At 37.5% G+C, this 24,240-nt stretch overlaps 1 protein-coding gene and 1 long non-coding RNA gene across 3 annotated transcripts in view; one reads left to right on the forward strand and one right to left on the reverse strand.

Moving 5' to 3' along the window:
* The window catches only part of LOC135760217 (uncharacterized), a 101,832-nt gene that overhangs the window by 51,825 nt on the left and 25,767 nt on the right, over positions 1 to 24,240 (forward strand). The window contains exon 3 of the long non-coding RNA XR_010537342.2: positions 10,587 to 10,768. This is a non-coding gene — a long non-coding RNA (uncharacterized lncRNA). The remainder of the gene's footprint in view (positions 1 to 10,586; positions 10,769 to 24,240) is intronic.
* The window catches only part of elfn2b (extracellular leucine-rich repeat and fibronectin type III domain containing 2b), a 98,345-nt gene that overhangs the window by 8,736 nt on the left and 65,369 nt on the right, over positions 1 to 24,240 (reverse strand). The window contains exon 3 of one of the 2 annotated variants that reach the window (XM_073813987.1): positions 8,759 to 8,855. The exons of the other annotated variant lie outside the window; for it this stretch is intronic. The gene's annotated coding sequence lies outside the window, so the exon portion shown is untranslated. The remainder of the gene's footprint in view (positions 1 to 8,758; positions 8,856 to 24,240) is intronic. 2 annotated transcript variants of the gene reach the window in all.

Consider the following 24,240-nt stretch of genomic DNA (forward strand, 5'->3'; position numbering starts at 1 on the left):
ACTACACATGCTCAGTTTTGATTCCAGATGAGTCTCTGAAAGCTTTGAGTACCATCAGTAAACACTAAAGTGATTATACAGTATACTGTAAAAAGGGAAAAATTGGATCAACTTAAAATTACTTTAATTGGTAACGTCTAAAAAATTAATGTTTCTTATAATGTTTCTTATAATGTTACTAAAGTGAATTTCAAGTTCAAAAAAAAATTTTTGGGTGTTCCCAATTGAAGCCATTCTTTGAAATGATCCAACTTTTAACTTTTTACAGTCATCTTGACAAATTCAAGAGTCTCTTTCAACAACAATCTTCATTGCTCTCAAAAATAAAATCCAGGTTGTAAAAATGTTTTTGGGCAAATCAAACCATCCAGATTCGGAAGGCAGAGGTTGTGAAACGATCTGCCAACACGTACTGTAAAGTTACCCCATTTTTACTTTGCTTATAATTCCGCTTGTCTTTCGTATACATCACGTCTCATCATTTTGCGGTCTGATTTTTCTCAAGCCACTCAGTCAATTGTATAAAAACTTATTTGTTGCTCGTTTTAGTATGAAAACCTAAAAATAATCAGATATCACCTGCTATTGTTTTTTAAAACGCCACCTCACAATCTCACTGAGATACTAGCAGCGGGTGCCAAATATTATTAAAATAATGAGAATTTTAATGAAACGTGTGATCACGACACAATCCTAGAGCGCAGTCCTATCACAGGCACCCAGGCAGCATTTGCAGTCCGATCATGCCTGTATCTCGATGCCCCTTTACTTTTTCTTACTTGCTCCTCTCATCTTCTCTCTCTCTACTTTCTGATCCCACCCGAGATGTGATCTGGTTTGGTGCTCTACATAGTGAGACCCAAAGGAAGCTTTAATTAGGGCTGGGGCTAAGACAAGGAGGTGCATTCCAATGAGAAAGAGCTGTGTGCGTGTGTGTGTGTGAGAGAGAGAGAGAGAGAGCGAGAGATATGCCAAAATAAAGACCATAACCTCAGTCAGATAGAAATAGCTTGTTTATTTTCTGACTTAATACCTTTACACCATGAGGTACTGACTGATTGCACACAAATTGTTTCTCTCCTGTATTCATTAATTCCTGCAGTAGTCAGAGCAACAGCCAGATTGGCACCTGGTCTAAACTCGGAAGGAACTGCTGCTATGAATGCCAATTACAGACTGGTGTATCTCCAACACCATTACCTAATTAGTTAAGATGAGATAACTGTAAATCTATGTGACATTTTCTACACAGTGCATCTAAATGTAAGTACAGGTAGGGAGATTTCATATCAACATTATTTTTTGGAATACTAGTCCATTCTTTGAATGAATCCTAACATTGTATAAGTGTATAAGATTTGCTTTAGAATTGTACAAATCTGTGTGTGTGTGTGTTGGACCATATGCGCCATGATTTCATGTGATATTCCTTAATGCAATAACACATGTTTAATAGCCTTTAATAATGTATGTACTGCGTAGGCACAGAACAACAAACACATTGTCATTTTTTTTTTTGCTTTGTGTGGTAATGGCTATTTTCAGATCCCCTGAGTATACATATATATATATATATATATATATATATATATATATATATATATATATATATTAAGATACAGTGCGTACGCCCTCTGAAATCTTAAACAAGATATACATGTTTCCGCTGTATCTTAACTTTTCCCAAAGCTTAAAAACAAAAGAACACAGAAGAGAGAAATAAGGTGAGAAAAAGTGAGGAGGAGGAGAGAAGGCAAGAAAACATGGGCGTATTACAGGATTTGGCAATTGTTGTGTTTTTTAAGGCCCATATGCTGGTAGGAGATCATTTTCGAGAAACGTTTTGAGGACTGCAATGACATTGGTGTTATGACACTGTAACCCTAATCTAGCCATGTTCTCATTTCTGCTTACTAGAATAGACCCGAGACCAGCTGTTTAACAGACAGCACATCAACATGTAATGGTCTCATTGTCTCCACTGACAGGTAACTGTGACCATGTTGACACTTTGCAAAGGAGCAGGCTGGCAGCGCTTTTCTGTCGCACTATTTTGGAAGCAATGTCAGGCAGTGTGAGGTGATGTGAGTTAGTTTGAAACAATCAGACTGACAATTGGTACGAGGCAGTTAGAAGCAATGTGAGGCAGAGTGACAAGATGTGAGGTAGCACACAATGTGTGGCACAATGGGTGAGACAATGTAAGGTTTGAATGAATGTAGGGTGGACCCTTAAAGAAATAGTTTACCCAAAAATGAATTAAACACAAAAGGAGAATACTTGGGGCCAGATTTACTATACGGGGCAAATTAGCATGAGAGCGCAATTCAAAAAAAGTGCCGATGGGAGTGGTAATATTTGCGGGTTATTTACTAAAAAAGCGTAGGTGGCAAATGTGATTTCCATAATGACCAACGTAATCTACTAAGAGCTAGGGCTGTGACGGTGGCAAATTTTTACCACCGCGGTGGAACCATCAACAACAACCGCCGGTGTTGCGGTGGTGGGGTCCATGGGGGGGTTAGGGTGGTTTAAATGGTGAAAGAAAATAAAGTTTCACTAAATGCGCTTCCTGATGCGCGCGACTTTAACCTGGTAAAATTTTTATTTCACAACAAAAGACAAACGTGATGTGTATGTATCACTGTCACTGGAGACCAAAAGAAACTATAAAGCAGACGCACAACACAGTGACATGGCTAAACTCCAACATGCTGAGTTATGCTAAAATCCACCAGTTTAGTGGAAACGCCATACATGGTAATGTAGCGGAGATTTGTGTATTAACATAAAACAATGTTATAAATTTGTATCTTAGGCTTTAAATTACTGTACAACTTTTGTTATTATTATTTCACGTGTAAAAAAAACTGCAATTTTTACTTATTATTTTGTTTAATCATTCACCTGATATGTGACGTCACACAACCGCCGGTGGCACTTCACCACTGCGGTGGCATTGCACCACCGCGGTGGTGCGGTGGTCATGACAACCGTCCCATCCCTACTAAGAGCAGCGCAACTTAGTTCAGGGTCCTAATTAAGCAGAGCTGATCTTGAGTTCAGCACCACGGACATCGCAATGGAAAAGTGCGTAATGGAGTGTGTAATCTCAGCTAACAAAGCCATAGGACACTGAAAAGAACTGGAGGACAAAAATAAAGGTTACAGGAAGTTTTGAAATGTCTGGTATTGTGTGACTTCTCCTAGTGACCCCTTTTTTTGGCGTTGAATAATGGCATAAATACAAGTCATAACACGTGCGCAAACATTAGTAAATCGCATTGCGTGAATCATTAAAATAATCTCCTCCCATAAATTTTGCGCCTGAAAGGAAACTCCTAGAAATTAAGGTGCAATAAGGTCAGTCGCAAAAATAACTACACCACCTTTGATTGTAGCGGCGGATTCTACAAATTGTATCTTTAAACACTTCAGAATTACATCAAAAAAGTATTTGTGGCTCGCTGATAATGTTTTAGCACATATTTAGGTTTTGGTGACCAAACTATTTTTTTTAAAGCAATGTTACAGTAAAATTGTGCTGTTCTCAATAAACAGGAAATAAATAGAAATGTCATTTTTAGGTAAACTATCCCTTTAAGTAATGTGAGTTGGAGTAATGAGAAAATCTGAAAGCACTGTGGGGCAAAGTTTAATGCAAAACAAATCAATACAATGCAGCCCTTTAGCGATGTTATGATGTAGTCTAAAGTAATGTTGGAGTATCACAATGTGAGGCGGTTTACAGCAATGTGAGGCACACTGGGGTGTTTAGAGACCCGTGTGAGGTGGCGTGATTCATCAGGTTTGTTTGCCTCTGGTGAAGCAGAGCTCAGCCAATACAGCTTAACATCTGCAGCAGGAGCTACGCCAAGCCTCTAACAAACCCTCAGGGAGCATCTGTTTGTGTAACACACCTGCTGCTGAAACCTCTCACAACATCACTGTACACATAGACGGGCTTTAGAGCTGTTTGTTGCACACACACGACACAAGGATCGGTCTATACAGACACACGTACTGTGCTAAATGAGTGTTGGATTAGTATTGTAGTGTTATGGGAAAACTCGCATAAAATGTAATTGACTAAAAAAGTAAAATGCACTTAAAATAAATGTTTGTCGGGTTGACGTGTTTGTGTTGAAAAGAATGACAATGGCGTGCTGAAATGTGCAGTGCTACATTTTAGCATCTGGGTGAAGTGGATTGTAGGTGGCTGGTGAATAAAATATGATGCATAAAAGTGTTTGCTTAATTCACCCCACTGGATAAATTTAAGTTTATTGTGAGTGGATTTTAATGCTTTGTGCTGGAGTGTGTGAGGATACAGATAATGTGAATGTTGGACTATGCAGTCTGTCTTGAAGACCCTGAGGCTGTCCAACAACCACTAACTTTGTCTTAGTTTATGCTTGTATGCCTCCCAGAGACAAGGGAAGAACGTAGTGAGAAACAAATAAGAAATGAGATTCAGAAAGTAAGAAAAGCTGCCCAGGCTTTGATCTGTGTGAGGTTCAGGTTGTGTAAGTAAAGTTCATCCTCTCCATTGGGAGTACTGTGTTCTGTTCAAGACTGAAAGTGCTAACAGTCACACTCTGGTAAACAAGACACAACCCTGCTTCATCAACAACATCTTAACTAAAAATGCTCATTTCTTTGCGCGCGCACATACAACAGTACACGCTGACACATAAAAATCCCTGTGCCGTATGGTGAGGCACGGAGCTGTTCTCTTCAGCAGGGAGGTCTGTGCTTCCTTTTCTAATTGGAGGAGATTGATCGCTGTGCATTGTGATTTCGCACGGTCCACCGCAGCATGTTTTGTGTTTGGCCCATAGGCTTTGGTATGTGTGTTTTAAAGGAATGCATTTGTAAAAACTGAAAATAAATACTTCTCCTAAACATTAATATTCCTATTCAGATTTTTTTCCAAACCTGTATGAATATCAGTGGCTGCTCTTTATTTCTATCAAATCAAATGTCAGTCTCTAACATTTCGAATAACATTTCCTTTTCCAGTCGCTGGAAGCAACAAAGTCATAAAGTCATTCTGTTTGTTATACAATTTTCCCATTTCTATGTCATTACTTTGATACATTGTTTTTCATTTTTTACAATATCAAGTTCCTGCTGTTAAAGTGTTTTCTGTTAAAGGTGCAACTTTTTGAAGGACCTCTTGACAAAATGTAATATAATATAGACAACTAAATTATCAGTGGTGTACCTTAGATAATAAACTGTATTGTTTTTATTACCTTAGAATGAGCCGTTTTTATCAACACACACCGTGGGACTCCTTATATGGAAGTCACCTCCATGTTTTTATAGTAGCCCTAAACCATAGATATGTATAATAAAGGCAAGTCTATGTCATACAGCGGAGTCTCTAACGTCATCACCGGCGGTGATCATCTTGTCTTAGGCAGCTCGCTCACTTGTAGCATTCTCTTTTAATGGTACATGTACTTTTAAAGGGGACAGAGAATGAAAAACATTTTTACCTTTTCTTTGTTGAATAATGGTAGTCTACCTGCATTCACGAACATACAAAAAGTGCTAGACATGCTAAACATCTCAGTCTCATAGAAATTCCTCTTTAAGAAATGTCTGCCAGAAAACGGCCCAATCTGAAAAACTGATGTTTATGACATCACAGGCATCTCACTGCCACTTTTCTTTTTTAATTGGCTACATTTTTTGAGTGGCAGCAAAGTCAGCCAATCAGTAATGAGATTGCAAGTTAAGCCAGTAGGGGGAGCCAAATAGGTGCAAAACCACTTGTTTAAAATCCCCCACCCTAATCGAGCTATTTGAGAGAGGTTTTTAGGAAGCTTCTAAGGCATTACAGACCCAAACAAAAAATTTACATGTCACCTTTAAATAACCTTAACCTGCTTATTTTTCTACGATTTTCAAATGGTTTGGTTTCTCACAAACGTTATTAAAGTGGCTATAATTCTGGATTCTTTAACATGTTTCATGAAAATTATCTATAATTATGCAGTGTCATAAGTACATCTCTGACATTTCAAACAAACCAAACCATTTGAAAATCGGTAGAAAATTTATCAATTATGGTTTTTTAAAAGTACATGCACCTTTAAAACACAATGCTATGAGTGAGGAGCTGCCTGAGACAAGATGGCCGCCAGGTGCGAATGTTGACCTTCATTGGCCAGCAGCGCGGGCAAGACATCTAGCCTTTATTATACATATCTATGCCCTAAACAGCAAACTGTTCTACAGAGCATTGTCTTAGATGGTGACATGTTTTTCCTGTGGCAGCTACCGTAGCTTCTCATTGCGTTTCGAAATTGAGGTTGGTTGCAATTCGCAATCTCACCACTAGATGTCGCTAAAAATCCATACGGTACCTTTAAACTGCTTAGCAACAAGTTTAAAAGCACTATATAAATAAAACTAAATGTAAATCAGAAAGCGTGTTTAGTAAATGATCACAGAATTTACATTTTTGGGTGACCTATCTCTTTAAGTCGAGCCCACGCCAAGAAGCACTGGCCTGTGCGCCTTAACGTGTTAATCTAATTGTGAATTATTTCCATTTCAGTTCAGTTCAGCACTTTAGGATGTTTCGTGTCTCTTTCTTCTATCTGGGCCTTGCTCTGTTGCCACAGGAAGAGAAACGAAGTCTCTGGAAAATCTGGGGCTTGGCAGAGGGAGTCTTTTTTGGTGTCATCAAAAAAGCTCTGATTCATCTCTTCAGGCTAAGCTGCTTCAGGAATACAGTAATAGAGATTCTGTGTTCGACCATCTGTGGTTACAGTCGACATCCATGGCTAACCAAGCAGGCTAACACACATACAAGAAATAAACAGTGTGCACATGCAGCTGGTCTGATCCTGCTGAGCAGTAAACCTGAGCGGTGCGGTTTGCCCATGCTGAGCAGACAGCCCCATCTGTGGAGTGGGCTGGCACAGCGAGGTAATCCAGACGCCAGGGATCAGACTTAATACCTCATGGGAGAAAAGATAGTGACCAGATAAGACAAAGAAATAAGGGCTATGTCCCATTATGCCTGGCTAAAGTATAAAGCTACATGACCCAGTTCACAGAGCCTCAGGTGTCTGCGAAGAAAGACAAGGAATGTCCCAAATACTGTATTTAATCACACCAGAGAGTATTCAACACACATTTCTGCCCTTCATCTTCATTTTTGTCACACGCTTTTGCCATGCACCTTTACCGTCTAACGCATAGGAAATAGCCCTTACAGCTTTCAGTTTTCTTCAACATTGCATTATCAGTCCGCTAGGAAGCATTTAACTTTTTCATGAATTGATATAATACAGAAAGACTCATACTTGGGCAGTTTGGCTTATATAATTTATCTCCCAATGCCTGAGGGTGAGACTGACAGCAATTTTTTACATTTTTCAAAATTCTCACAACCTTATTGGGCAGTAAGTACAGTTACTACTATTACCTATCAATAACATCACACATTTAACGTTACCTTTTTACTGAGGATCCTTATCCTGAATGTCTTGTTTCGTATCACATATGGGTGATTTTCGCGAAATTAGACTAATGATGTGTCATGAAACATTTTGATAAAAAAGTAAATGCTATCAAAATAAGAAGCATACAGTTACAAACATCTCTTCATGTACTATTTTGCACATGATTTCAAATGGCATCATACAAACCAATTTTGTTGTTTTTTCCACATTTAAGGGGAACATTTTCATTACCGCAATGTGTCCATGACTGGATTTGGGTTCTTTGACATGGAAATATTTCTAATTAAAAAAAAAAAAAAAAAAAAATAGCTTCAGTGCATGTGACGTTAATCTTATATGTGCAATATCTGGAGATATTTGGAGAGTTCCTTGAGGGCTTAAACAATGATTGAAAATTGTTGCGGAGGATGAGAAAATTGCTCTTGGACACATTTATATTCCTTATTTTTGTCTCTACATTTACCAATAATCAACAAATACCACATGTTTCTTTACTTTAAACATTTATAGTATAACATGCACTGATTTTATTTTTTAGGTTTCTTAATTATAAATATTTTCATGTCAAAGAACACAAATCCAGTCATGGACACGTTGTGGTAATGAAAATGTTCCCCTTAAATGTGGAAAAAAAACAAAAAAATTGGTTTGTATGATGTCATTTGAAATCATGTGCAAAATAGTACAAGAAGAGATGTTTGTAACTGTATGCTTCTTATTTTGATACTGTTACCTTGCATTAGCTTTTTTATCAAAATGTTTCATGACACCCCATAAGTCTAATTTCACAAGATTCACCCATATGTGCTTTTACCAGTTGAACTCCAACATACACCAGAATATCATATATGCATGTGAATGGGCTCTTTTAACCCCTTTACACATTGCATCCACTGAAATTGACATCACATGTTTTGTGGTTCAAACCAATAAAAATGCTGTTCAACCAATCAAAATGATTATCAGGTCTGAAGGGGTTAAAGCACAACACTGTAGAGGAAAGTTGTGCACCAAATCCATTTACATTTATGCTTTTGTAAGATGCTTTTATACAAAGCGAACTACAGTGCATTACATTTGATCAGCATGTGTATACAGATTTACAAAGTGGCACTTGGGACAGCCTGTTCTCTTAGAGCAACAGTGCATATGTGTGTATGATGTGTATATTTATGTATGCTCCTTAAGAGCTTACGCTGTGCTTTTACATAAATCTGCTTGTCCATTACAGAGTGCGCTCACGGTAATGTGTGTGTGTGTGTGTGTGCTGATACCTTTTACTATGTGTCGGTTGTACTGGCCTGTCTTGTTAGCTGTTGAATGGTGTGACAGGGTTAGGACACAGAGCTGTCTGGCTGTCTGAAGGCTCTGCTGCAGAAGAGCATAATATACGTCACTGTCAGTACAGCCTCTTACTGCTGGTTTCTCTTCATATACTGCAGCACTTCCAGCCAAACAAGCAAGCAGCATAGCCACATAATATCATCCCAGCCAATACGAACCTTACAACATCTAGAGACTTTTTATATGACTATAAAATAATAGCATGTACGACACTGCGCTGCGATGCATTCTTTTAAATAGTTTCACATACATGACACCATGTGAATAATTATATATACGATACAACAGTTACATTGTCATTGTCTACAGATGCTTGTCAGAAGTATTGTCTTATAAGTGAGTATCCTGCAATTACACAAATGTATGTAAAAACAGCAGCCTTGTAAGTGAGCACCTGCATTGAGTTCAGCACCATGGAGAGCGACACATTTACAACTGTGTATACACATACAGCAACAACAACACAAACAAACAGCTTTTGTGGACTAAACAGTCATTTTATGACAAGATAATTACCTTTGTTCATATATCATATCTAACTTATATTAACTATTACACTGAGCTAATGTTACTGTGTAAAATTAATGTATACAATGTAGCTGCACGTCCTTGAATTCTTGTCTGCACAGTTGTGATCGTCTCCCCTCATTTTTAGCAAACCATAACATTTAATTTTCGACAAGGTATTTGTTTCAGAGAACGGTTTAGCCATTAGCCAAACTAATAAATAAATACAGAGCGGAAGTTCACTTGGGTTCAGGAGTGTAACTGCGACAACATGCGTGTGTCCGATGAAACCATCTATACAGTGAGAATACAAAACCCTTCTCTTTAACTTTTGTTTTACTAACAGCAATGATGAGAACAATGTTTGGCAATTCACTTCAATAAAAAAATCTTCAAAATGATGAACCAAATACAATCCGGCTATACAGGCAACTTTGCGCATATAAATAATTTTAGAAGTGCTATTAAGTCCAGTTAATGATGTTTGTATTGAGCAGACAGAGGACAGTTTAAGGAGTAATAAAAAGATTTGATGATAAAGACTGTGGGAAAAATAACGCTATAAAAATAATAAATACTAACTGTATGTTATGTCTGTGACATTCTTTCTTTTATGAAACAAAAAGAGTTCAGGGTGTTGTTTTTTCCATACAATGAGAATGAATGGTGACCACAGCTGTCAAGACAGATATTGGAGGCTTAAGATTTTCAGTGAAAAAATCAGTCTGTTGCTTACACGCAGTTTTATCCTATGATTTCACATAACTGGCGATATAGAGCATGAGTCATATTTTGATCCATTTTGGAGCTTGACAGCTGATCTCCATCCACTTTTATTACAGTACATGGAAGAGGGCAAACATTCAGCTTTCTCTCCAGTCCTTTGATGGAATACATGACTTCATAAAGGTTTTAAAAAACATTATGATAAGTTTTCCTTATTTCATTACATTTTAGGTTCTCTCCATTTAACATTTGAGGTTCCTGATATAGGACACTGGTTATTGATAATGTAGATCCCTAAAGGCTCATAGCTGATAAATTCACTGAAAAATCTATTATTTTAATAACTGCTCTCTTCATGCACTGTTTCACGTAGTGGACTGAGTAAATACAGAAAAGGACATTTAAATGGACAGGTAAAAACATGAAGTCGTATCATCAAGCTCACAAGTTTTGAGAGAGAAAGATTCCATAATCGTTGGTTAACATTACTGTTCCTTCTTTCTTTTTCATTATTTACTTTCACAGTTGTTCCCTCTCTTCAATCCATTGTCTGCAGCAAATTTGCTTTAGCTGTGGCAATACAAATTGAATTGTGGGAGAGAGAAAGATTGAAAGAAACAGCCTGAATGATAGAAGAAGGTGCTGAGAACCCCCTCCCATGCTTCACTAAGTGATTACCGACCTGAATGCTAATGAGGAATGAAGGGGTGAGTCACCACGCTTGTCTACTGAAGCACACACATATGAGAGAGAGCACACAAACACACACATGCCGACAGGTTCTCCTCACACTGCTGAAATTTTGGAAAAGCTACGAGGAAGTACGGCATGATGGAAAACCTCCTATTTGTCATGATTTAAATTAAATCTGTTTAGTTCTAGTCAATATACTGCATTGCAGCAACACAAATATGCTTATTCACACAAATATGTCTATACACACATACACACACACTATCATGTATATGAAGGTTTACGTTCAGTTATTTTTATGGAATGACTTATTTTTAAACCATGGTTGGGTCAAAAAATGTCAATCTTGAACCAACCACGGGTTAAAAACATAAATATGGATGAACATTAAAACTTCTGAAACAACAAGTCTGGTGGTTGTAGCCTAAGACTTTTGCACAGTCAGTACTGTGTATATATACAATATATTCCCAATTTTTTTATGACACCCCTCAAAATCATTGAATTCAGGTGTTCCAATCACTTCCAGTGAAAGGAACTCTTAATGCTTTATAATACAAAGACATTTTGGACAATTTCATGCTCCCAACAGTTTGAGGATGGCTCCTTCCTGTCCCAACATGACTCAGTGCACAAAGCAAGGTTTATAAAGACATGGATGAGCGAGTTTGGTGTGGAGGAACTTGACTGGCACGCACAGAGTCCTGACCTCAACCCAATAAATCATCTTTAGGATTAATTAATTATTCAAAATTATACCACGGGTCTGTTGAATGCTGTATTCTGATTGGCTGAGAAATGTTCCGTGGGTATGCATTAATTTCTGATAACCGCACACCTAACTTGTCAAATGTCTTAAAAATAGGCACCTGAGCAATGTTTGTGGTAACCGTGGTATAAGAGGAATACGGTCCTTTGAATTATTTGAAAATAATGCACACCCGCATTGCACCTTGGGTGTGCATTATTTTTGTATAATTTAATGGCCCGTCGTCAATTATTCCCTACATATTGCACACCCAAGGTTGTAACGTGGCACGATGCAAAGAACCGGAGTCAATTATTCCGCTTATACAACGGTTACCACAAACATTGCTCTGGTGCCTATTTTTAAGACATTTGACAAGTTAGGTGTGCAGTTTACAGAATTATTTTTCAAATGTATGTACAAGTATGTATGTATATACTGTATCAGAAACAGACCCAGATTTCCTCTCTGCCTGTTCTAAAAACATTCCTGCCTTTCGGTGCCTCGCCATCGACTTTTTCTGTCGATTGGCTTGACATCTTCAGAACCCACTCGCTCTTCTTCCCAAGTCTGTGTCCTTTACTCCTCCTTTATTCTTTCCCCAAAGGCCCAAAGCATCCACTGATAATGAGGCCTCTTATTAATTCTCTTTTCAGTGGTGTATCCGAGAGCCAGAATACACAGGAACAGCTGAGAGATGTACACTGACTGAAATAGATTGACAGCTATTAGTGGGTGAATCCCAATGGCCCTCATTTATCATACTTGCGTAGAAACGGGCGTATATGTTGGCGTAAGATTATGCTTACACTCCTCTCACCGCCTGATTTATGAAACTGTGCGTACCGTTGATATTCAGGTGTACGCAATATCTGCCCTTCATAAATGCCGCGGCTGAAAACGATCGTCATAAGAATAACACGCCCATATATATTCAAGTCTCCGCCTCCCCCACGCCCTCATTTTACGACATTGACACATGGAAGACGGCAAAGAAGACAAACCGGGGAAGTGGAAAGAAACAAAATTGTTTTATTTGGGAGTTTAAAGAGCGGGATTAAAGACACATTAATAATTGCATGACATTTTGTACTATTTGTATTATTATTTTTATTATTAATGACGCTTAATTGATATTTAGAATAATAATTATTTATTATTATTATTATTATTATTATTATTTACTGTTGCCTACATCTAAATTATATGTCTGCTTAATGGTTCGGTTAAGTTTTTTTAAAATAATATTTTAAAATGATGTAGTAACTTTTATAGTGTGTTTTTCTGTATTTACATACAGTTGTTTGTTAGCTAAGATCCAGTTTCATACGGAGCTCCGGATATAATTCAAATTAACAATTTGTTTCCAAGACATCCACATGTTTTACTAGGCTAATTCATAATTTGAAGTAATAATAATTGTAATAGTAATGAAAAAATATTATAACAATTAATCCCAAGGAACAAACTGTTGAATATTGGGAACGAATTTTATATTTATGGCCATACTTTAGACTAAATAAGAAAAAGAAGTGTCCATAATGTAGCATAAAAGATAATTCGTGGCCATGATTTTGTCCGCATGTCATCATGATCGGATTTATGGCTCCATTCAACACAAACATTTTACTTTACCTATTCATGTGTAGCTATTTATTTATCATCGAATGGTATGTAACTAGCTTACCTTTTGATGCATTATTACCATGTTTTCGTAGCACATCCTTGTGCTTTCTTGCAATGTGCCGCTTCAGATTCCAGGATGAATATTTGCTGACTTTTACAGTCTCTCCGCACTTCCTTTTAATGTTTTATTCCTGTCCAATCTTAACTTTGATTTTTACTTTACATTTATGTATAAGGCTTGAATTCCACAACTTATTGCTAGACGTTTTTACAGATTCTCGAACTAGCAAATTATCAAAGGGCGTTCTGGGTTCAACGAGCGGTGCTGAGCGAGCTGACTTTTTAGAAAGGCGCTTTGATGGTAATATTACCGCACCGCTCAACGCTCCGCTCCGCTCACATGCTTTGCCCTGAAACGTCAGGTAAAGCGCCCAGGCTCTCAACTGAAGGAATACATATACAAATCAAATGCTTTGGTAAAGTTTCTCAAATTAAACATTGAAGTCCATGTTGCATAAAAATAAACACTGAAGTTTGTAATTATTATGTTTTTTTTTACAGTGGGTCATAATATATCATATATTTTAGTTTGTCAGTGCGTTTTGTGGTGTTAGGAAGTGTTTGCGCATTTCTGCACTAACTCAAAATGTGCGTACACCACCTCCTGAGCTGGCGTAGGATTTGAGCGTGCCGTACGCCAACGTCCATATTGATAAATCTCAAAGTCACCGTGGTTTTGGGTGTACGCCAGGTGTACGCTGGAATTTTGGTGTACGCACTTTTGATAAATGAGGGCCATTGTGTCTTCTGACACTAAGACACACAAACGAATATAAGAATCCATATACACACACACACACACACACACACACACACACACACACACACACACACACACACACACACACACACACATTCTGGTTTCCATGTTTTGTGGGGACATTCCATAGACGTAATGCATTTTATACCATACAAACTGTATATTCTATTCCCCTTACCTGCCCCATTCCCTAACCCCAACCATCACAAAAACCTTTCTGCTACTTCACATTTTCAAGAAACATCATTCTGTTGGATTTATAAGCTTGTTTCCTCATGGGGACATCAAAATGTCCCCACAAGGTCACAAAAACACTGGTATTCCTATCTTTGTGGGGACAATTGGTCCCCACAACGTGATAATTACCAGGTACACACACACACACACACACACACACACACACACACACACACACTGGTACCTACCACAGAGGAACAGGTCAAATGCAAACAGCACAAGCACATTGGGAAATACCTCACTAATGCTTACCAAATACTGTAACAATCCAACTGAGCTTGCACTGAGCAGCCCTGTGTGAATAAAACAATAATGTTTTTTTTTATTTGGCTATAAACTAAATGAAACCCAAATGTGTTTAAAGCTCAGATTCATCTGATTTTGAGAGGAGCTAAAGGGATCAGGTGCAGTGAGGGCCATCTGGTTTAGCAAAACTGCCATAAGGGCATATCGGAGTCTTGAACAGTAAGAGCGAAATAGTGAGAAAGCGAGAGAAAGTGATAAAGAATACAGAGAGTGAGAAAGAGAAAGCAAATTATTAAAAGAGAGAAAAAGAGTGAGAGTGTGTGTGTGAGAGAGATTGTGATTTGTAGTGTACTTTATGTGTGTGGGTGGGTGGGGAATGAGAAGTCTGTAAGCAGTATTTTCTGTCTCACTGGAGATGACAGGCGGGAAATGGTCCACACCATTCTGAGGCCACAGTTACCAACCAGAGCAACAAAGCTGAAGTCAGAGGTATTGCCAGTCTTATTGGATCAAAGCATTGAGGGAAAATCTGAACAAAGTGTATAGAAAAGAACAACTAAGGCAGGAAAAGACGTGAAAGCATTAAGTCTCTTCAACTTTTTTTTAGGCCAGAGACACACTGGTGGATAGAAAGGTGGAGCAAAATCCTCTCTTACATTTTGTATAAAACACATTGCTGTATTTATACCATTTATAACATCACAGGTAAGGGAAGAGGCCTTTCTGTGTGGGGTTGGCATGTTCTCCCTTTGTCAGCGAGCCATCATCTTGGTCATAAAATTTGAATGTATTTCCACTTTAAGAAATAATTCACTCAAAAATAATTTTAAAGTATGCAATTATGTATCTCTGAAAATGCTGGGCTATTTTCAACCCAGCATTGGGTTAGCATTTTTCATGATTTTCACAAAAGTTTAATGCCTTCCAGAAAATGTTCTTCTTTAAATATATAAACATACAAATATATGAAATGAAAAAAAAAAACTTTCATCCTACCTTGATTAGTTCTCTTCTTATCACCTCTCAAATAGGTTTCTTCAAACACCAAATTTTGAGCAAAAAGCTGAGATAGTTTTTTGATAGGTCCCGTACACACTGCATATTTTTTCGGCTGTCACTTCACCTTTTAATGCTTAATCCTGTTCTGTACACACACAGTAATTTACAGGACTGACAACCACATTCTACAACCGAATTAACTCCCGCAAAATGCAGGTAGTGACAACCGCATAGACAGAAACACTGCTTAGTGTCTACATAACCAAACTGAACTAGTAGTTAATCAAGTGTTTAAACGTGCATCATAAACAGGACAGATCTCTCTTCTGAAAAAATAAATGCTTAGAAGGGGAAAAAGTCTTCTGTATGCGCGGTTCAGAAAATGATAGAGGCACGAGCGTTTGCTGACTAGTGTTGCCAGATCTTTCACTAAAAAGCAGCTAAAAAGAAAAATCCAATAATAAACCGAAATAAATCTAAATGCTTTACATCAAAGATCAAAATATTGGGACCAGCACCTTCACACTTTATCAACACCAAAAACTTGATCGCTTCATGAGCCAAAAGCCATATACTGTTAAGCGCCAAAACGGTATTTCCCTACAAAAAAAGGACCTGGCAACACTGCAAGACCGCGCGCTGTGAAGCAGCCTCAAAAAAGCACACAGGAGGTTTATTGCAAAACACAATGCTGTTATTATTTTGGTCAAAGCTGTGAGTGATAAGCACACGAGACGTCATAACGTTGCTATGGTTATCTCTGTCTCAATCATCAGATTTTTGGGAGTGAGTCTTGTTCCGTACTCACATGAAACAAACATTTAGAGGATTCACTCCAGCATTTAAATGCGGTTGTCACTCCCGAAAGTTTGCAGTGTGTACGAGACCGTAGAGTTAGAAATCTGTGTATGTTTTGAGGATCGCTCTGAATCTGATCTCTTTCACGTGAGGCATTGCTTCCGGGTTGTATAAGTTGCGATAGAGGATTGCAAGAAATACTCGTCATTGGCAGGGAAGCGTTTTCTATTAATTAACTCTTTCCCTACCATTGACTAGTTATCTCGTCAATCTGCAATACCGCTTTTATCCACCAGGTGGCGATCTTTCGCAACTTATAAAACCCAGAAGTATTGCCCTAGGGCAAACAGCTGTATGTTTTAAAGATCGCTCTGCATCTGATCTCTATCAAAAGTCCTTCACAAAAATTGAATTATCTCAGCTTTTTGCTCAAATTTTGGTGTTTTTGATGAAACCTACACATTGATGATAAAAACAGAACACATGAAGGTAGGATGAAACTGATTTTTTTGTTTGAAAGCAGAGGGTCTGTTCTTTTATTTCATATATTGTATGTTAATATATTTAAAAAGGAGCATTTTCTGGAAGGCATTAAACTTTTGTGAAAATAAGAAAAATGCTGGCGGCGAAAGAGTTAAAGAGTTCATTTGTCAATGGCGGGGAAAGAGTTAACTATAATATCAATGTAGCATACATTTTATTTTTAATTTCCTATAATTCTTTTCAGGTTTTTTTTTACTTTTTTGTCAGCCGGACCCTCTTGATCTAAATTGTTATTTTGAAGTACACAATACTATGTCAAAGTATACATAAGTTACGTATTTCTGAAGGAGGGTCTTTATACAACAAGGAAGACATCAGCCTGTTTTTAGGACAGTGAAAACAGCGGTATACAGATAAGAAAATTGTGGGAAAAGAAGAGGTTTTTTTTACATGTGAAACATGAACACATGTTGTTTTGCACTGTAAACACAATAAAAGCTTCAAAAACACAGGAAGAACTGCACTTTTAAAAAACAACTGTAAAATTTTAACACTGCTTTTCTCATTATACATTCATGCAGACTGCAAAGACAGAATTTTCATTTTTGGGTGACCTATTTCTTAAATAATTTAATAATAACATTGTGAGAGAGACAGTTAAACATTAAGATGAAATTTACTTGCTTATTGATATTATAGGTTAAGTTACAGCACATTTTTTATTGTTTGAAATCAAACAATAACTGGCATACCACAACAAATGCCTCAGGTGTTGTGGACCCCCTGTTAAATAAACAACCTTAAATGTTCAGGACCTTCTTTTAAGTTGAATAACACACCATCCAGTGTCTTTTGTAACACGTAATTTTTAATCAGTGTTTGCGGAAAAACAAAAGTTCCTGATTATTTGTAATTGCTGTCTTTCTGTCTCTCCTGTAAGTAGGCCAGTGAAGAATGTGAGAGAGGACAGGAAAAGAGGGCAGAGTGAAAGAGAAAGATAAAAGAGGAAAGAGTCTAAGAGCTATAAGAGGAAAAGAGAGCAGATGAGTGGTGAGTAACCTGGCCCATGTCATTCAGCACATGTAATGATGACAACAGGCTGTTGGCATTGTGTGTACAGTCAGTAAAACTGAATTAGAGGAACCAGAGGCTACACTAACATAACTGGCCTAGAAAATGAGAATTCAACCTCTGAAGTGATTTCTGATGATTACAGTAAAGATGACAGCAATTAGTATACATGCACGCGCACAGACACATACAGGCCTAACATGCACAACTCTTTGATGTCTTTCATCAGAAGACCTAAAGATGAGAGGACAGCAGATGCTGGATCATAATCAGCTTATGTGTACTGTATCTTGTACACTCAATGAATGATGCACAGTTGATCTCAACCATAAACATCCAAGATCAGGATTCAAAATATCAAAAACTTAAACATTTAAAGGGATAGTTCACCCAAAAATGAAAATAATGTCATTAATGACTCATCCTCATGTCGTTCCAAACTCGTAAGACCTCCGTTCATCTTCAAAACACAGTTTAAGATGTTTAGTCCAAGAGCTTGTTAACCCTTCATTGAATATCTACGTACCGTTTACTGTCCATGTCCAGAAAGGTAATAAAAACATCATCAAAGTAGTCCATGTGACATCAGTGGGTCAGTAAGAATGTGTTGAAGCATCGAAAATACATTTTGGTCCAAAAATAACAACAATTACTGTTGTGAAGCGCATTTGCGAGACTAAAGTCACATGACTGCAGTGATGCGTATGACGTACGACACGGCTGACGTGTTATCTGGTGGGCCCCAGCTGTTTTTTCTTTTGTTTTTTGTTTTGTGCGCCCGGGCTGCGTTTACAGTCTGAGGGAGACGCACGCTGTAAGTCTGGATAAAAATCGCAAACATGTCTGAGGATAACACATCATCCGCGTTACTACAGTCACGTGACTTTATTCTCGCGCATGTGCTTCACAACAGAAATGGAAGTGAAGACAATTTTGATTAAAGTCGTATTTTTGTTATTTTGGACCAAAATGTATTTTCGAAGCTTCAACACATTCTAACTCAGTGGTACTCAAACTGGGGGCCGCAAAATGGTGCCGTGGGGCCCCAGTTTTATGACATTTTATAAAATACATTCATTGTTCATGAATTCTGTGTAATTAAACCTAAAAAATAATAAGCCAACTAACTAACAACAGTATAATTTAATATGTTTTGTTTAATTAAAATATTACATTTTAGAACTGTTTTGTGGGCGGCACAGTGGCTCGGTGGATAGCACTGTTGCCTCACAGCAAGAAGGTCCCTGGTTCGAGCCCCGGCTAGGGCAGGTGGCCTTTCTGTGTGGAGTTTCTGCATGTTCTCCCTGTGTCAGTGTGGGTTTACTCCGGTTTCCTCCCACAGGCCAAAAACACGCAAGTTAGGCAAATTGGAGATACCAAATTGTCCCTCCTCCTACCTGTGTATCAACTTGTCTGAATTAAACTTGTGTATGGTTTTCGCCATTAATATTGTCATAGATGCTGGAATGGTGTTAAGAAATAAAGGAAGAAGAAGAAGAACTGTTTTGTCATAATTTTTCTTTTGGGGGGCCGCGAAAGAATGCACCATACACAAGGGGGGCCGCACGCTGAAAAAGTTTGAGAACCACTGTTCTAACTGACCCCTTGATGTCACATGGACTACTTTATGATGTATTTATTACCGTTCTGGCATGGACAGTAAACCGTACGTAGATTTTCAATAAAGGGTCAACAAGCTCTAGGACTAAATCTAAAACATCTTAAACTGTGTTCCGAAGTTGAACGGAGGTCTTACGAGTATGGAACGACATGAGGGTGAGTCATTAATGACATTATTTTCATTTTTGGGTGAATTTTCACTTTAAAATGGGCATTGATAAGCTATACTCACTTACTGGTTATGGCTTAAAGCCGAAAGTATACTAGGGACGTCCGCGTATGCGCGCCGTCTGCACAACGTCATTTTCGTCATCAGGAGGGTCCGCGGTCATCTGCCCGGACCGTCCGCGTGCAGCCCAAAATTTGAGACCACGCGGATGGTTCGCGTACAACAGCGCATGCGCGTGAAAATATTTACACAGGACACTGTACTACAAACATTTATACAAAGGAAAAAGACAACATTTGCACACATACCCCGGCCTAAATTCTCCAACATAAAGTATGGGGTGTAAGTCTCTTACTGTAAAAATGAAAGTCTGTATGTGCCTGATATAGGTAAAGTCATCTGCTGAAACAGACAGCTGCAAAGCAACATCTTGGACACATTAAATGTGGGTTTCATTGCTGTTAATACAGTATGTGTTTCCTGAATGGCTGTAAAAACTCTGCATTCGTCTGTCGACTATCATAATTTAGGAGCTGCGATATGAGGCATACATCCCCATGACCAGCTCTGACATTAAAAGATGAAACAAAACTACAATAAAATCCAGTCTGACATTAAGTTTATAGTACCCAGGAATCGGTTTAATGCCTAACATGAGAGTTTAAATGTGTTTGTGGGCAGAGCAGGGCAGGTCATGTGAATAGAGTTTGCCATGATTGAGGTGAGGGATAAAGCGAGACCTTTCCGGATCACACAAACAGCTTCATGCATTCTATCTCTCATCGGGTTTGAAACACATCAAGCCTTAGAGGTTTTGTTTTGTGAGCGATTGCTTTGCTGCAAGATCTGACACAGTGGATGCAGTTACTCATAGACTATCTGAAAAACAAATTAAGCAAACAGACACATGCATAATCTCTGTGCATAAACAATCCCACTCTATTGCATATATCTGATTGTGCTAATATCACATATCTTATTTCTCCTGCAACACAGACCCCACAAACCCATTGATCTGATGGTAATCAGTGACAAACTGCCTGCCTCTTTACCGCAGTGTAGTTAATCACACTTTCTGTGTATGTGTGCCTATCCCTGAACTAAGGGAATATACCACCCACATCTTTAACCATCAGATAAGCTCACTCGGCTGCTACAGTAACAGTAGAGTCAAGCTGTTTACCAACAAAGCCTCTCCTGCTACTGCTTTTAACCTTGCAATTTTCTACACATAAAAAATGCAGTAATGCATTAAGATTAACCATGGACCATACATTAAGATTAACCAAGCATTGTTCCCCCTCCCAATATGCCATGTCGATGACACCAATGAGAGCTAGTATGAAATCCACAGTGAGCTCAGTTAGAACAGTGTGTTCTTATCAACCTGTTTAATAAACAGTCTTGTGCATGCCAGGAATTGAACATGCATTCTGCAAACAGCCCCTACAAACTGCCCCCTCAAGTGCCACCATGGTGCTCACTGCTGTAGCCATTAACAGTGACAGTATAAATTCACTATAATTTAGTCACTGAGTTAAGGCATCTGTTAGGTTGCATAAGACACAGATATACTGTACAAACCATTTCAATCTTTAGTAGAAACATGTATCCGTTGTGTTTCGTAAGCTCATGCCATTGTAGGTGGGATGGGAAATATGGATGTGTGCATATTAATAATAAATTATACAAATGATAAATTACATAATAATAAATAAAGCAAAATAGTGCAATGAGCTATGAATGCTGTTTTAAATGATGCAACATGACATATGTTGGATTTACTAATAATCATTATCTAAACGGCTTCATTACTTTCTTTGCTCGTCCTTCCATTTCTCTCTCTTATTAGCAAAACCACTGCCTTCTGGTGTATCATCTGAAGTGTAATAAAAAATTTAAAAAAAACTCTGTCATCTGATTCCCACAAGTTGGGGAAAACAAATGCATTCGAATGCTTAAAGAAACAGGCTTTATTATCGCATGAAGAGGCTGTCAGAAAAATGTACTAAGCCATAACATGCTATTACATGGTTCTCTGAAATACTTCATTCTGATTGGTTCTGATGCCACCCATCAGTTTAAAATTCCTCAATACCCAACACATTAGGTTTCATTTAAATAAAAAACTAATAAAATATTTCACCTACTTGGGGCAAGTAGTCATGATAATGTACAGTTAACCTGTATGTAAACCTGAAAATAAAAACCACTGTACATTACCAGTAATAGTTTATATATTGCAGTGGGGGATATATCTGCCGATATTTAGACATCAAACACATTATTCGCCATAAATCTTTTCAGTCTGTTACTGTTTTTTATTTTATGAAAAGACACTCATTATTCGGAACAATGTCAAATCTGCCTTGTAAATATTTTAAAGTACTTAAAAAGGGTATATTTAAAATCATATATATTATGCATAACAATTTTCAGTTTGTCTCTGATTTGCTGTAATTAAATCATCATGTCGGACAGTCAGCCACATTGCTTTCTCAATATCGGTATTGGCCATCAAAAAATCAATATCAGTAAAAATTAGACCGTATGTATTCTACATTTATATAAATACAGAATGAAAATGTTTCACCAGCATTCTTTTATAATTATGATCAAAAGCCTGTGATTTTTTTTTTACCTTAAATGTTTCTTGAACACAACATTCAACCCAATATTAAATTCAATTTGTTGATCATGAACTTACAGTATTAAAAACGTATTTGTATATTTTCTAAAGCATGTATCAGTGGTGCTTTCTCATGCAAAAGTTGCCTCTAGTATGCTGGGTTGTTCTTTATGTTTGCCAGTTTGTTTCTTGACGAATATGCTCCTTTAGGTTTCTTTGTGATTATGATATATCAAAAGCATCCTAAGTGTTTGCCGGGGGTTTGCTGTTAAATTGTTCTGAGTGGTTGTTAGTGTGGTGTTATGCAGTTGCTAGGAGGTTGCTTGTTGAGTCAAAAGAGCTCTGCCTTCAATCCATCCTACAATCCCTCCTGGGACTTTTCACAAGTTATGAATCTCAAGGCAAAAAAATCACTATGGTGATAACACGCTCTCCTTAACAAGTCATAGGTTTTAACAGGTTTAATATAGGGGTGCGCGGGGCACAAACCAACCCAGGGTTAATTGTTTACATTGTTGCACATGGTTGAGCGATTAGTTTTTTCCGGGATTGTTTTCATGCTGCCAAAAGACGGTCTCCCGCAAATTTATGGAAATGTATAATGTTTTTCCATAGAGTTATTGGTGAACAAGTGTTTTGGTGACATTTAAGTAATTTTTTCACTTAAAGGAGTAGTCCACTTTATAGATGGGGCCCATTGACTTACCATAGTATTTTTTTTCCTACTATAAAAAGTCAATGGACCCCATCTTTAAAGTGGACTACTCCTTTAAGTAAGTGTTTTTTTTTTCGGTTTCTGAGTTGGGTGTGTAAGATACCAAATCCAATGCTATGTCATATTATCTTGTTGGCTAAAACAGTAGTTCTCAAACTTTTTCAGATGTGCCCCCCTTGTAAACGGTGCATTCCTTCGCGCCCTCCCAAAGAAAATGTATGACAAAAAACAGTTTTTAAATGTAACATTTTAATTAAACAAAACTAAATTATATTAAATTATATTAAATTATATGTATTAAATTATACAAAGTGGTGCTATTGGTTAGTAGCCTTATCTTTTTTAGGTTTAATTACACAGAATTCATGATAAATTAATGTATTTTATAAAATGTCATAAAACTGGGGCCCCCCTGTCACCATCTCACAGCCCCCTTGGGGGCCCCAAGTTTGAGAACCACTGGGCTAAACCTTAGCATTGTTTTGAAATATGTCTGCAGCTCTTAGCAACCTGTTTGTTAGGCTTGAAAATATTTTGACCCAGCAGGGTTAGTTGTAATGCTGTGTTACAACTAACCCCTCAGCACATGAAAACAGCTAATGTTAGCGCAATTCTTGCTGTTGTTTAAAATAGGCTACACACGAATGATTGCTGGCTGCCAACAAAATAAATGTGCCTGCCTTATCAAAAATTGTGTAAAAATTTATTTTTGTTCATATCTTTAATATTGACTGAATAAGCTCACGTCAAAGATTAAAATCATAATGAAATTAATGAATTTTCATTATCTCAGAATTTGATTTTGAGACTTTTACTTTTGAGACTTTTGAGGTTTTTACAGACAGGGTCACATATTTAGACATTTGTATCCATTTATAATTTAACTATTGTTAGAAAAGGGCTGATGAATGAATACACTGTGGATACCTGTCTATTATAGACAGATATATAAACAATATCCACTTCAAGTATATAGACAATATAGTATTGAAATATTTCCCTGGAAACTTAATTTTTAGCAAGTGTTACAACTCACCCCTTTGCCTGTTACAATTAACCCCACCTATAACGTTTGCACTTCTGTCATGTTTGGTGTAATTGTCCAATAATGGTAAGTAATAGAAACAAACTTCCAATGGTCATTTGTAGCAGAGAAGTTTGTGTTTCTTTTGTAGAAATGTAATGAATCAAACTCAAAAAAAATTTAATGATTGAGCCAAAACCAAAAAGCATTAGGTTGTGCCCCGCTCTCCCCAACACTATGAGTTTGTTCAAAAGTATGCACAATAATAATACTGATGCTTGTCTTTTTCATATTTTTTTGT

The sequence above is a fragment of the Paramisgurnus dabryanus genome, chromosome 3 (genome assembly GCF_030506205.2).
Source record: "Paramisgurnus dabryanus chromosome 3, PD_genome_1.1, whole genome shotgun sequence".
Classification (NCBI taxonomy): Eukaryota; Metazoa; Chordata; class Actinopteri; order Cypriniformes; family Cobitidae; genus Paramisgurnus; species Paramisgurnus dabryanus.